Source organism: Danio rerio, chromosome 11 (assembly GCF_052040795.2).
Source record: "Danio rerio strain M-AB ecotype USA chromosome 11, GRCz13ab, whole genome shotgun sequence".
NCBI lineage: Eukaryota > Metazoa > Chordata > Actinopteri > Cypriniformes > Danionidae > Danio > Danio rerio.
This window is the reverse complement of record NC_141031.1, coordinates 28,522,016-28,538,339: the sequence shown is the minus strand read 5'-3', so window position 1 is coordinate 28,538,339 and position 16,324 is coordinate 28,522,016.

Below are 16,324 nucleotides of genomic sequence, written 5' to 3'. Positions count from 1 at the left end.
TTTAAGCCTTTAAATGTCTCTTTAAGCTGTATAGAAGTGTCTTGAAAAATATCTAGTAAAATATAATTTACTGTCATCATGACAAAGATAAAATAAATCAGTTATTAGAAATGAGTTATTAAAACTTATCTTTAGAAATGTGTTGAAAAAAATCTGCTCTTCATTAAACAGAAATTAGGGAAAAAAGTAAACAGGGGGGCTAATAATTCTCACTTCAACTGTATATGTGTGCATATATACGTGCATACATGTATCCATATAGGTTCATATATGCATGTATATGTGTGCAAATATGCACATATATGTTCAACTCTATATGTTTACCTATGTATTAGTAAAATTATTCAAATCCATAGCTGCTAGACAACGTAAATAAAAGAAATTGACACTTTTTATTTACCTAAGAACAATCAAATAGTACATGAAAAATGTATAGTACAAGAACAAAAATAAGACAAAAAACTGAACAGAAAATAGAAAAAATAAAATAATGACAAACCATTTTGTCATTCATGTTCTTCTTTTCCACTATCTTGATACAAGACAGTATTGACCTTGTAAATGTTTCAGGAAAACTTGTAGACATCATAGCTTTTCATCTCCTCTCACTTATTTGCCATAGTTACATTTCATAACATCCCAGTTATAAGTGATTCCAATGTCAAGTGTTCGCACATACATACATTTATTGCATTTTTTTAGTAATTTCTAAGTTATTGCCCTGATAATAGAAAATATGAGCTAGGCATTATATACTGTATGGCAGTTGGCAAAATGAGATATGAGCTATAAAGGAGACATATCTTGTATGTACATATAGGGCTTAAATGTAGATATAAAGAAGCAATACAGGAGACCTATATGGCCTTTATATGCACATATATGCTCTTTAATTTTGCCTATATGTGGTGTATGTAAACATAAATGCAGCATATACAGTTGAAGTCAGAATTATTAGCCCCGCTTTGAATTTTTTTCTTTTTTAAATATTTCCCAAATTATGTTCAACAGAGCAAGGAAATTTTCACAGTATGTCTGATAATACTGTTTCTTCTGGAGAAAGTCTTATTTGTTTTATTTTGGCTAGAATAAAAGCAGTTTTAATTTTTTTTAAACCATTTTAAAGTCAAATTTATTAGCCTCTTTAAGCTATTTTGATTTGATAGTCTACAGAACAGACCATCGTTATACAATAACTGGCCTAATTATCCTATCTGCCTAGTTAACCTAATTAAACTAGTTAAGCCTTTAAATGTCACTGTAAGCTGTATAGAAGTGTCCTGAAAAATATCTAGTCAAATGTTATTTACTGTCATCATGGCAAAGAACAAATAAATCAGTTATTAGAAATGAAGTATTGAAACTATTATGTTTAGAAATGTGTTGAAAAAAATATTTTCTTTAATAAACTGAAATTAGGGAAAAATATTCAGGAGGGCTATTAACTCAGGGGGCTAATAAATCTGACTTCAACTGTACATTATCATATATATGCATATACAGTATACTGCAAATAGGTTTCGAATATGCGCAAATATGCTCAAATAGGTTCTTTCCATCTTGGATGTGATATGTGAGTAAACTTTACACTGATTTAGCTAACATTCCCAGCTCCTGGATTTTGCGTAAGGTTTAAAACTGACAAACGTCTGCCTGTGTTTGCCAATTTTTTAGGATGTTGAGCATACCATTTAAGGCTATTTTGCCAGGTCTTTTAACTAACTTAACCAGCATGTCCTTGCTAGATTTTGAAGAAGATGCTAATTTTATCAGCTGCTGAACAGCTTTAAAGGCCAACAAATTAACACCAGCAAGCACATTTTAACAATTAATTTGTCCCTGGCAAATAATTATTTAAAGGATACAAATATTGGATAGTTAATGTTCATTCATTTATTTTATTTTCAGCTTATTCCCTTTATTAATCAGGTTCACCACAGCGGAATGAACCGCCAACTTATCTAGCATGTGTTTTACGCTACGGATGCCCTTCCAGCCACAACTCAGCACTGGGAAACATCCATACACACTCATGTCTTTGGACTGTGTGGGAAACCGGAGCACCCAGAGGAAATACACGCAACACTGGGAGAACATGCAAACTCCACACAGAAATGCCAACTAAATCAGCAGGCGCTCGAACCAGCGATCTTCTTGCTGTAAGGCGACAGTTCTACCACCGACACCACCATGTCACCGGATAGTTAACGTTTTACATATAATCGTACATCCTAGTGAACAATTTTAATAACTATTATGGGTTATGTTTACCGTTATGTCTCAGTATACATCATAGTGTAGTAATGACTTGTAAGTAAATATCAGACAATCTTGAGTAAACTTAAGTGAGTAAAGTTAGCCAGCTTCCCAAGGTTATGTAAGGTTTGAAACTGAGTTTGTTATGAGCTGTTCAACATGCCCATATCATTTATTTATACCAGTTCACTTTAATAACTTATCTAGCAACTTTATATAGTTTTGGTGTTGAACAGCTTACTGTACATTTAATTACAGCTCAAAAACCATTGTAAATGTTCACAAATTTCATTTATTACATAAGTTAATGTTGCTCTTTTTGTTGCCTGGGAGATGGTCTTGTTTAGTTCCATGGTTATGTGGATGTTAACAGTTATACCAGCAGCCGAGCGGCTGTGTTTTAATGAGAAACAGCATGTTTCTTTCCCTGTGAGGCTGTGCACGTGGTTTGCTCGAGAGGTGAACGCTTGACTGGGTTCTGGGCCTAATTATGTGCACCTTAGCTCTCTGACATAGTTCTTTTATAATTTACACATCTTTGTAGTCTAGCACAGGAGCTCTTCGGAGACCACATTTCACCTTTTAATGGTGATTAATGTAGTAGCTAGTTTGACTGATAAGTGGCAGGAGAGGGTCTGCAACAGGGCTTTGCTCCGTCATTGTTCTTGTTTGTTATTTTAGGAGTCAGCGCATTCATTCAGCCCAATAAGAGATGAAGAATGAGAGGCCAGTGTCCGTCTGCCACCCCTGGCGCTGTTCTGCATCAATGCATCTCTGGCGCTCACATCGCATGGGCAACCTGACTAAAGGCCAACTGCGGCATTCTGCCAGTCAAACACACACACACACACACACACACACACACACACACACACACACACACACACACACACACACACACACACACACACACACACACACACACACTTGTACAGCTATCTTAATGGGGACTTCCTATAGACATAATGATTTTTATACTATACAGACTGTATATTCTTTCCCTCTAAGGCTCCTACAGTACCTCTAAATCCTCACAGGAAACAATCGCCATTTTTACATTTTCAAAATACTTCATTCCGTTTGATTTATGAGCCGTTTTCCTCAAAAATGTCCCTATGAAGTCAAATGGTTCTGGTAGTGCTATACTTGTGGGGACATTTGGTTTTATTTAATGTTTTTTTTAATGTCAGAAGACCTTGTTAAATATGAATTTTAAAAATATTTTAAATTATGAAGACACAAAGCATGCTCTGTAAACAACCTTAACAAGGGTCAGTAGCTCATAGTCATTATTTTGTCTTTTTTTTTTTCATCGTAGACTAGTATACATGCACACATACATATAATGATTTTTATATTCTACAGACCTCTACAGTACATTCGGTCCCTATACCCTAAACCCAGCGTTCACAGGAAACGATCAGCATTTTTCGAAATACTTCATTCTGCATTTTTTTCTCATGGTGATTAAAATTAACTGGTATTGCTGTATTAGCAGGGACATTTGGTCAATATCAGAAGACCCCGTTAAGTATGATTTTTAACCATTTTGAATTATTAGAGGACACACAGCATGTCCTTGTAAACCACCTTAACAAAAAAACATTTAGGTCATACCCAGAGCTTTACATTACCTTTTTTGATCACCAGTAACTGTGGCCAGTAGTTTTCCAACATTATTAGCTATTCACCATTTTCACTAGCCACAATTTTGTTGTTGGGAAAATGTATTTTATATGCAAACATTTGACTTGCTAAAATTACTTGATTTAAATTTTGTGTTATGTCTACATGCCTCCTTATTTATTTCACTTTTTTTGTGTGTTGTTTATGTCCTTGCTCAATGAGCATCAGCAAATGGGTTGTGGTTTCATAGTGTCGCATTGTTTTTACTCATCACTTTTCAGGGCTCAACACTAAGGATTTACCTATTTTCTTGGACTACACCAAAGTAATTTTTTCTTAGCCACAATGTTTAAATAATGTGTTAAAACAAACTAAATATCGCTGTCTAACTGGCCACAGCTGAAATCTCCCCACATTTGTGTTAAAGCCCTGGTCATACCCCTTATTTTGTCAGTTGTGTTCTTGTAAACCACATAGACAGGTATACACTCACAAACACACATATATGTAATGGATTTTGAACTCTACAGACCGTTCAGTATTTTGTATCCCCCTACCCTTAACCCAACATTCACAGGAAACAATGAGCATTATTCGAAATACTTCATTCTGTATGATTTATAAGACAGTTTTTGGAGACCAATAAAAAGCCCCCACAAGGTCAAAGTAATCTGTTATTGCTCTACTTATGGGGACATTTGGTTCCCACAATGTAAGGATTACAAGGTACACAGACTCAAGCCTAATCTACACTATCACTACTCTGGGTGACGATCTGCTGCAAACGCCGGTCTGAGCATGGAAAATACAACCGGCCTCTGAGTGAGCTGAGAGAGGATCCTGTAGGTTCTACTGGAGCTTCTTTTGGCTCAAGAAAGTTGCTCTTTACTCTTCATTCACACAAGGTTAAAGAATTCTTAACTTTGTTGTGTCGCTCGACATGGCTACCTAGTCTCCAACAATTGCTGATGCTTGGTAGAGGGAGATTGCTGGAAGTCGCTGACTCTCTCCGTTGATATGAATGGTCGCTTGCCGCTTTGTGGCTGCAAGTGGCTTGTAGTGTGAATGACGGTTCATACTCCACACATGTTGGGTTTTTATGTTTTATGATGACTTCCCATAGATGTAATGGTTTTTATACTGTTCAAACGGTATATTCTGTCCTCTTCCCCTTAAACCCAACCCTCATTGAATTACATTTTCAAAATACTGATTTATGAGCTGTGGTAGAAAAAAGGGCTAGTATTGCTATACTTGTGAGGACATTTAGTCTCAGTGGTTCCCATTTTTGACATTTACACACACTCCCTCAAACAATGCACTAGTTTTTTTTTTGTAATTTTGAGGTTGCTGCTCATTTTATTAAATGAGCTGAGTGTATTGTAGAACACAGTGTTTCTTCTGTGTGAGCAGCGAGTTTGTCGCTCTGTAATTACAGTTTAAGTGGATGTCATTCTTATGAGTGATTGAATGCGCAACTTGCAATTGTTGCATAAACTTTTTTGTTTCGGTCCAAATGTGATGTTGTTTTCTTCTCCTGACTGTTGTGAAATAACTACAGATTAGCTTTTCATAGTTGTATGATTAGATGCATCTGCAGGGATTACATGGATTGTTTTAGGCTGTGTAAAATTACTAGTTTTTAGCTTTATCTGTGGGAACTTGTTTTCACCTAAGAGTGTGAAATAAAAGAGAATTCTCAAAATGTTGCTGTTGTGAAATATGCAGTAAAGTCTCAATTTTCACTCACACAAAAACATTTTTGAAAACTGTATTCTCTATACAGTAAATACAATGTACTGTATATAGTGTAGTTAAAGTAAAAGTTTACTTTATTCTAAAGTAATTAATTGTCATTTATCAGTATAGACTGATTGATTTTTTTAGATTATATAATTTATATTTCAAATAAATGCTGTTATTTTCAAGTGTCTGTTTATCAAATAATGTATATGGTCTATAGTAAAAATAGTAAGCATATTTAATGTTAACTTAAAATTGTAATAAAAAATATTAATATTAAACTAAGTGTAATTAATTAATTGGAGTACTAAATCAGCATATTACAATGATTTCTGAAGGATTATCTGAGACCAAAGACTGGATTAATGATGCTAAAAAATACAGCTTTGCCTTCAGAGCAATAAATTAGATTTTAAAATATATTCAAATATAAGCAGCTGGTTTAGTAATAAATATATGACTCATAATCACAAATATATTTTGCAGTGTTACTGTATATTTGGTCAATTAATTGTGAGCTTAAAAGACTTGAAAAAAATAAATTTGCGAAAATAAATAGCTTTTTAAAATATTATTTTATACGTTATTTTATATTTATATAATTAATTTTATTCATTCATTAATTTTCCTTCGTCTTAGTCTTTTATTTATCAAGGGTTGCCACAGGAGAATGAACCGCCAACTATTTCAGTATGTTTTATGCATCTGATAAACTTCCAGCCGCAACCGAAGTCTCTTTAAGGCTAGTCATTTCACTCGGCAGCCATGTTTGAAACGCCTTTCGGGCAGCATGCTTGGGCATTCTGTCTAAATGGGGAACATCAAATTCTCCAAAACTGTTAGCCAAGCTTAAGATTACATTACATATTTGGAAACACCGGTAAAATTAAACAACATAAGGTTCATTTCTAAACATTTCAATCAAACAAAATCTGTTTCCGGGTTCAAGATGCTACTTGTTTGAATTTAGAAAATATTTGTTTATGACAAATTTAGTCACATGTCTTTTTAGTCACATCTCACAATAAAGTGATTTGTTTTTTTTATGAAATCATGGTGTACACAACAGTCTCTGGACTTGCTGCATCAAAAACACCAATATTTTAACAATTTATAAAAAATAATCCCTTTCTGGCTATTGAATATTAGGCTTGATTATATATACAGTATTGTGATCATGATTTTTGAAAGTTTTACATTGCATTGTAAACGTTTATTATTACCATTTGTTGAGTGTCCCAATACAGTTTGATATAGCGCTTGGACCCAGAAGCCGCTTTGCGTGATGTCACACTTAACAAGCCGATATGAGTGACACGTCTTGTGTATTCTATAGTTTTTGCCACAACCTAGCACTGGGAAATATATTAAATTTACTTAGTTTATTTATTTTCTAACTTTTTAAAAAAAATGGTCACAGTAGAACCAATTGAAATAAAGTAGAAAAGACAAAAAGGATGACCACAAAATCTCATGACATTTGATACTGTAACTGTTTTAGGTGTTGGAGAATTGCTGGCTGTAAAGTAATTTGTACGTTTACATAGAAGCTAATAACTCATTTTTGAAATCATTGAACTATCAAAAAGGAAAATCATACATTTTAAATTGTACAAATTCAGTTGAAGTCACTGCCTCATAAAATAGTTACATTTCCTCAGAGACTGGATTGGATGAGGGTCAAAAAAACAGCTCATGTCAACCAACCTCCAGTATATCATATAAAATATTTCTTTAGCGCTCTGTCATATTTTTTATTCACGTCATGTCCCAAAAACAACAAATCCTCCTCATCTAGACAGTTATAACAACAAGTTAGAAAAGTGCTTAAATTTAGCCAGTTCTTCATCAACAAATTCAAGTCCTCGACAGGAAATGATCTTGCTGTTTCCTGTGGTTTTTGGGCACACTGTTAGTGCATTGATTCAATGGTGTGTGAGTCTGTGGGAAGAGCCCTTGACCTCACACATGCCCATGATCTCTCTGTACTCCCTTTCTCTCTCTTTCACACACACACATACACATGCACATTGACACAAGTGAGGAAACAGAATTGGCAGGCGAAGGATTTTCACACAGCACCCCGATAAGAGCCTTACAAAAACTTGGCTGTGATTACAAAACTCTCTCTCTCTCTCTTTTTTGGAGAGCAAAACAAAACAAAAAATATTCCAGTGTACCTGGCACGAGTCGATATTCAATTAACCACACCAGCCTCTTGTCGTGGCCGTTTATCAATATCTTGTTTTAATTGCACTTGCTTAATCGCAAGCTATTTATGCCTGTGACCAAATGAACGAACAGATGAATAACAGCTATTTGGAAAGTTTTTCGATAGAGGGGCAGATGCACCGTGGTTTTGTTCTGTCAGTGGGTGTGCCGACATTGAATAATGACCTGATGCTGGGTTATTATAGCTTTTGTAATTAGTTAGTTTGCTTCTTTAATTTTGGTCTGTAACATTAGACTGTGTCATTTTTAGGAAAAAATTCATTGACTGTGAAGAATATTTTATTCTCTCTGTATGAAGTATTTTCTAAGTGTAAAGCAGTTAATTTTCTCTTCACAAAATGTATGTAGTATTTGCAGCAAACATGCCAGCGTGTGTTAAAAATACTGTGTAAGATGAGTATGCCTGCACAGAAGCAACACTAGGAGAAGGCTGAGTGACTGATTGTGTAGAATAACTGAATATGTAAAGCACTGATTATATATGTTAAATACTTGTATGAAGCTATATGTATCAGAAGTTAAAATGAGTAACATATTATCAAGTTATTATCATATCATAACAATGTATGTAAACACTTAGTTCCTTTGCATAAGTTGCATCTATACTTTGCTGACATAGACCTGTAACATCTCTGTTGACATGAGCTAGTGGGCTGAGAGGGAAGAATAGCAGGACCCCTTAGACTAGAAAACCTATTCAAAAATGGTCAAGAGTTAAAAAGAGACACAAAGAGGTGTGTCATAATTACCTTTATAAAGATTATGGAGAACACAGATACTTTAGAAGGTGTCCAGGAGAGACTTCAGAATGCTCTGGGTTCTGCTCTGCTCTTTCTCGGCTTTATTATGAAGAATAAAGTGTATTTTCTGATATTCAAAACCTCCGGTCTGATAATTTTTAATTAATAAGAAGTCGAATTTACGACAACTGTCATTCAGTATTATCATGATTATTAAAAGAAATGCAATAAATGTTGTTAGAGTAATGATGTTTATTTACCAAAAATTTTGTCAGTCATGTATTGTCAGACAAAATACTAATTAATTGTCTTTTTTTAAATCATTATACTTTGTCACTATCCTTCAAAAAAATTGTATATATTTATATATTTATACTGTATATGCACAACCTGACAAAAGCCTTGTTGCCTATCCAAGTTTTAGGAACAACAAATAATAACTTAATATCTTTTATTATTCATATTTTAGAAAAATAAAATATGATCATGCCTTGATTTCTAATTATTTAATTAGGACAGTAAGGTCTGACTTTGCTTAGACAAAAGTCTTGTAACAGAAATAACGTACAGTATAGAATATAAAGCCATGCTGCAGTGGAAAAACAGTTAATATTGTGTTTGACTCCCATAAGCTTGGATGACTGCATCCATACATCTCTGCAATGACTCAAATAACTTATTAATAGTCATCTGGAATGGCAAAGAAATCGTTTCTGCAGGACTCCCAGAGATCAAGATTCTTTGGATTCATCTTCACCTCCTTTACAACTTACCCCAGGCATGCTCAATAATGTTCATGTTTGGTGGCTGGACTAGCCAATCCTGGAGCATCTTGACCTTGCTTTTAGGATCTTTGATGTGGAGGCTAAAGTATGAGAAGGAGCGCTATCCTGCTAAACAAATATCTTGATATCTCAGGCTGTTGATGTTGCCATCTACACTGCAGATTTATCACACGTCCCCATACAGAATGTTATTCCAAACGATAATATTTCCTTCACCAAACTTGACTGATCTCTGTGAGAATCTTGGGTCTATGCAGGTTCCGATAGGTCTTCTGCAGTATTTGTGATGATTGGTATGCAGTTCAACAGATGATTCATCAGAAAAATTTACAAAATGAAGTTATTATTTCTTGCTCTTACAACTAGGATTGACGACAAGAGTTTTGTCAGGTAGTGTATGATCAGGTGTATTCAGTTTTTCTTAATAAATCCAAGTTAAATAAAGTATGTTGTTTTATCTTTACATAAATATCTCTTACACTCAGTGATGGAACATTATTTATACAAATTGTATTTGAAAACATTAAAGAAGACACTTTAATTGCATTTAAAATGCTTCTATGCATGTAACATTGCCTAAAACAATGTAAATTCAATGGGAAATAGACACCAAGTGATTAATAATTGACTAATTGGTGATCGGTGTTGACTATTATTTGAACATATTTGAGTTGAAAATTAATTTTTTTAGTGAAGAGATTTACCTAATTTGATATTTAATATGGTTTCAGAACCATCGATTCACATGTATCACAATCCAACTCACATGCAAGTAATATGAAAGCTTCTTAGCAGATTTATCTGTTTATTATTGTTTGCTTTACAACTCAAATGGTTGTTTTTATCAAAGGTATTTTTGTATTGTGAATTTACTTACCACTGAATTATGTCTGATATATCATAACCAGAGCACTCAGCCATTTGTTTATATTTCTCTAATGAAATAGTATTAGCATTTTAGATAGCTAGTATTAAAAAGGTAGTAAACAAAGGTTCTGCAGTACAATATTAAAGAAGTTTGTTTTTATTCATGGAACTGTAATAATACAAATAACAACAATGGATTTTTTAATGCACTTTTTTAAAAGCTTACTGCTACAGTAAGATGAATAAAAAAACAGTATTAAATACTATGAATTAAAAACAAGCTTAAATAAATACATCTCAACCAACTTTTTGAAGTGATCCAAAGTTGGTGCGTTATTAAAGATTTTAAAAGGAAGAGCATTCAATAATTTCATTTGGGATTTATAAAATGCAAGTCAATAATTATTGTCATTTTGAAAGTCAAATAAACTTATACAGGCAAAACACAGTTATTACCTTATAGATTGAGGCAATACATGAGTGCCCAATGAAAATGGTTTCTTCTTTAATGTTTTTACTAAAGAAAAAATGTACAGTATCTACATTTTGAATGACCCGAGGCTAAGTAAATTAATGACAAATTTTCATTTTTGGCTGAAATATTCATTTCATTCTTTGGAGATGAGAGTGAAACGGGTGATAAAATGTAAAGTGCATGACCTACTTCTACATCTTTAAGAAGTATATGTAGCCTGGTTCTGTGATCTGATATCCAATTTGCAGATCATACCAGCCACCGTCAGCGTTGAGCCTGAGAGCCTGAATTCAGCTGAACTGCTGCACTAATGACTCTCAGAGCCGTGTGGATATTCCTGTGAACCTTCTCTCCTTTATGATACTCCCGGGTCTCAATTCCCCGTGTGTCCGATCTCATAAAAATGTGTTATAAAATCAGTTAAAGCTGTAGCTCAGTGCTGAGACTTTCACACGGGCCTCTTTCTTTCACTTTTTGTCAGCTCATGTTCTGGGGTATCAATGGTATTATCACTAACTAAAGTCATTCACACATTTAAAGAATAAGGACAGATTTTAAATAGGTTTTTGACTATATTTCAATTTTTGAACTATACATTTACATTGATGTGTTTAGTGGACACTTTACAAGCTTTACGTTTTGTACTATTGAATAGTTTGTGGTCATGAAGATTTTTTACATTTGCACACCTGTCAACATTGGGATGTAAAAACACGGGATAATAAAATACAACCCACCAATAAAACACACCAGAACTGACATTTTTACATATTATTAAATGTATTTGTCTGTTTAAAAACATCCAAATCCAAAACTGATCACTTTCGCTGCTCTTCAAATTGCGTATACACAAACTGATCTGGAAACAGTGTTTTTATGCACTGTATTGTTATTGTTATTAATGTTATTGGTCAGTAACATTAAGGCTGATTTACATGACTGATTCAGAGGCTGCATAGGAAGGATGATGGTCCACGCAAACCTTTTATGGAAAGAGAGTGAACGTAACTGTTTTTATATTCATTTCTACATGTTTTCAAGCCAATATAAAGCGAAAGCACAAATCTCTTGAACAGTTCTTGCAGTTATATCAAATTTGAAATTGGCTCTTTTATGCTACTTTCACTTTTCATAGAAAAATTAAAAATTTGGGAGAAATACGGGAAAATAGAATTTATAATGGTAAAAGAGAGAATGGTAAAATACAAGAGAATCCTGGCATAAATGGGAGGGTTGACAGGTATGCAATTGTGACCTCGTATGCATACAGACCTATACAAAAGTCTGATGAAATCTGATATATCATCTTATATGAGCATATATAAATATAAAATTATAGGTAATATATATGAACATACACATATTTCATTTAAGATATTTATATAAATGGCCAGTCCAATTTCATAATGTGTCTATTTTATGTATTGTCAGAAAGGTAGCTAATTCGTACATATTCACATGATTTAATTAGTATGAAAATTAAGATTTTAACCCTACCTCTAACTGAAAGTTGAGAAAATTATACTAAAATGTATGAATGAGATTGAACAAATTAATACGAATTAGTCATTAAATCAAAAAGTAACAAATTGTCATTAGCAATAAGTTTAACTTGCAAAGTGCACATCAAAATTGTATATATATATATATATATATATATATATATATATATATATATATATATATATATATATATATATATATATTTAATTATCTATACAGTGCATCTGGAAATATTTCATAGCACTTCACTTTTTCCACATTTACATTTACATAAATGTGTTTATGTTACAGCCCTATTTCAAAATGGATTAAATTCATGTATTTCCTCAAAAATCTACACCCAATACCCCATAATGACAATGTGAAAACAGATTTTTGGAAATTGTTGCAAATTTATTAAAAATTTAAAAAAAAGAAAAAAATCACATGCACGTAAGTATTCACAGCCTTTGCTCAATACTTTGTTGATGCACTTTTGGAAGCAATTACAGCCCCAAGTCTTTTTGAATATGATGCCACAAGCTTGGCACACCTGTCTTTAGGAATTTTTGCTCATTCCTCTTTGCAGTACCTCTCAAGCTCTATCAGGTTGGATGGGAAGCGAAGGTGTACAGCCATTTTTCAGATCTCTCCAGAGATGTTCAGTAGGATTTAGGTCTGGGCTCTGGCTGGTTCACTCAAGGACATTTACCAAGTTGCTGTGAAACCACTCCATTCCAGTCGCCCCAGTCTGAGGTCAAGAGCACTCTGAAGCAGGTTTTCATTCAGGATGTCTCTGCATTGCTGCATTCATCTTTCCTTTTTATCCTGACTACTCTTCCTGTTCCTGCTGCTGAAAAACATCCCCACAGCATACTGCCACCACTATGCTTCACTGTAGGGATAGTATTAGCCTGGTGATGAGCGGTGGCTGGTTTTCTCCAAACCTAATGCGTGGCATTCACTCCAAAGAGTTAAATTTTTAGTCTTATCAGACTGTTTCTTATTGTCTGGGAGTCCTTCAGATGTCTTTTAGCAAACTCCAGGCAGGGAGTGTCTTCCGTCTGGCCACTCTACCATACAGGCCTGATTGGTTGATTGCTGCATAGATGGTTTTCCTTTTGTAAGGTTCTCCTCTCTCAACAGAAGAAGGCTGGAGCTCAGACTGAGTGACCATTGGGTTATTGATCACCTCCCTGATTAAGGCCCTTCTCCCTCGATCACTCAGCTTAGATGGCTGGTCAACTCTAGGAAGAGTCCTGGTAGTTCCAAACATCTTCCACTTATGGATGATGGAGGCCACTGTGCTCATTAGAACTTTCAGAGAGCAGAAATCTTTCTGTAACCTTCCTCAGCCTTGTGCCTCAAAACAAAACTATCTCGGAGGTCTACTGACATCTCTTTTGTCTTCATTCTTGGTTTGTGCTTTGACATGCACTGTAAACCCTGGGACGTTATATAGACAGGTGTATGCCTTTTTAAATCATGTCCAATCAACTGAGTTTACCACAGGTGAACTTCAATTAAGCTGCTGAACCATCTAAAAAATGATCAGTGGAAACAAAAAGTAGCTGAGCTCAATTTAGAGTTTCACGGAAAAGGCTGTGAATACTTCTTTGCATGTGATTTTTCAGGTGTTTTATTTTTAATAATTTTGCAACAATTTCAAGAATCTTTTTTCACATTGTCATTATGGGGTATTGTGTTTGTGTGTGTGTGTGTGTGTGTGTGTGTGTGTGTGTGTGTGTGTGTGCGTGCATGCTTGCGTGTGTTTGTATATATATATATATATATATATATATATATATATATATATATATATATATATATATATATATATATATATATATATATATATATATATATATATAGTATAATGCTATATATGTATACTATGCATATATCACATGTGTGTGAGGGTGGGGTGAAAGTTAAGATGTAAAAAAGTATCATTTTTACTTGCTTTGACCATCTTCAAAAGTGTGTTAATAAAGTAAAGCGTGTTGTCTATTTATAAACCACTAAACCAGACCTCATATCATCTGACAATTATGTGTTTTTTTTTTTTTTGGTAATTTAAGGCAACATAAAAACACTCTTAACTGCAGAGCTGACTCAGTTTGGAGCAAATTCAGCCTGCGCATATTCTTGGCAAAAGGCAGGTGACAACAGCCGAGCTTGGGGAAAGGCCCTGTTGTAAAGCCATAGAACAACTGTTAGCTGTCCAGTTCCTGCCCTTTGTCTTTTCCCACTGACATTCAGCATTGTTCACCCCGGGTCCTTTGTAAGGCCTGGTGTGCTTTACTCAATGGAGGTGACTTTTAATAAGACTTTTCTCTTTTTGCAGAATGAAAAAGCCACAGAATATGAAACACCAAACTAGATCTTCCCAAACATGCTCCTTTTTCTTTGTGTCTCCACCACTCCTTCTGGTTCTGTTTCTAACTCTCTTGCTCTTTTCTTTTGAGTGACTGTAGTGGTTTCAGGGCTGGGATTTGAAAACAAAGCTCTGCCTCGCTGGCTTTTTCAGCTGCAGCCTGAACCTCAGCATGAATGGTGTTAGCCAAGCACATGCGGTGCTCTTTCCAGTTCATTTCTGATGGAAATCAGTCAGTTTTGAACAAAAACTTTGCAACTTTTTTTATTTTGTTGCATTGTATTTGAGCCATCTCTTAATCTTGAGTAGGATGAATGCGAATAAAATCCCACTGGTAGCAGAAACCTGTTATAAACTGTCATATTTTAATGCCTGTTTTTAGTGTGGATTCCAATGTTGTGCCCCATTCATTTCTGGCATCCCATCCTATGAATACCAATGAGGAACTGTCTCAGTCAGAGCCGTGAAATGATAGGTGTTCGCTGTGTTTTTTGGTGTAATGGTTCACCAAATTTGCTTCTCTCACTCACACCCCATCAATTTGTTGTAGAAATCGAGTGATTTTGCTCATTTTTTTAGCCAGTGTTTTTCTGGGGAATGTAAAAGCCACTGCTTTAAGAGCTGGTATTGATTATAGTCATAAGCAAGGGTTAAATTAGGCTTTTTTTCTGTCCTCAATTGAAAATTGATGATAGGCAGTCTATGCAATTTATTTTAAATCCACATATACTTTAGTCAAGTTTCAGTTTGGTTTTTCACATAAATTTTGTGGGAATTTAAGCTCAAGTAAAGCTTTGATGTAAAATTCATTATCTTTTCCTTAACTACACAGGCATTCCACTTGACAGCTTCATATTTTTAAAGACTTTTGAAAAGGATTGACAAGCTCATATCAACAGGGTAGCCTTTAAAAAAGTGAATACTTGACAGTATTATTTTGAATGAAATTACTTATTTGATTTGATAAAATTTTATTATTATAATATTTTTAAGACAATGCATTAATTATAATGCCCAAATTGAATGCAATGCAAGTCACTTTTGTATAATCTAAAAAATATTTGACCCCTTTTAGTTAGCATATAAACCTTGAATCATATAAAACAAAATTTAGGGATGTCCAGATCCGATGACTCGATTGGAATCAGACAGTATTAGGACTTGAATATATATATATATATATATATATATATATATATATATGTGTGTGTGTGTATATGTATGTATATATATATATATATATATATATATATATATATATATATATATATATATATATATATACAAATGACCAATATCACACTCATAGCAGTGCGATATGGCTGTATATCGGCACTGGTGGGAGGCGTGCGTTGGCAGCCATATCGCACTGCTATGAGTGTGATATTGTGTTTATACAACAGTTTGACGGCATAATTGTGTATATAAAAACAAAACCAAACATGGAGAGTCTCAAAAACGCTTTTGTATGTGGAACTACTTTCTTCCGGATTCAAATCATAAGCCGACAGTTAAACAGTTGAGCATGCATCTTTTAAACTTTAGATCTGTAGTGTCTGCTTTTTGCTGGCTGTATGTGGGCGGAGTAATACACAAAAGGTAAAGAGGCTGTAGGAGTTCTGATATTGCAGAATATCGCACGGCTATCAGCCAATCAGATTTGAGAACCAGACAGAACTGGTGTGTATATATATATATATATATATATATATATATATATATATATATATATATATATATA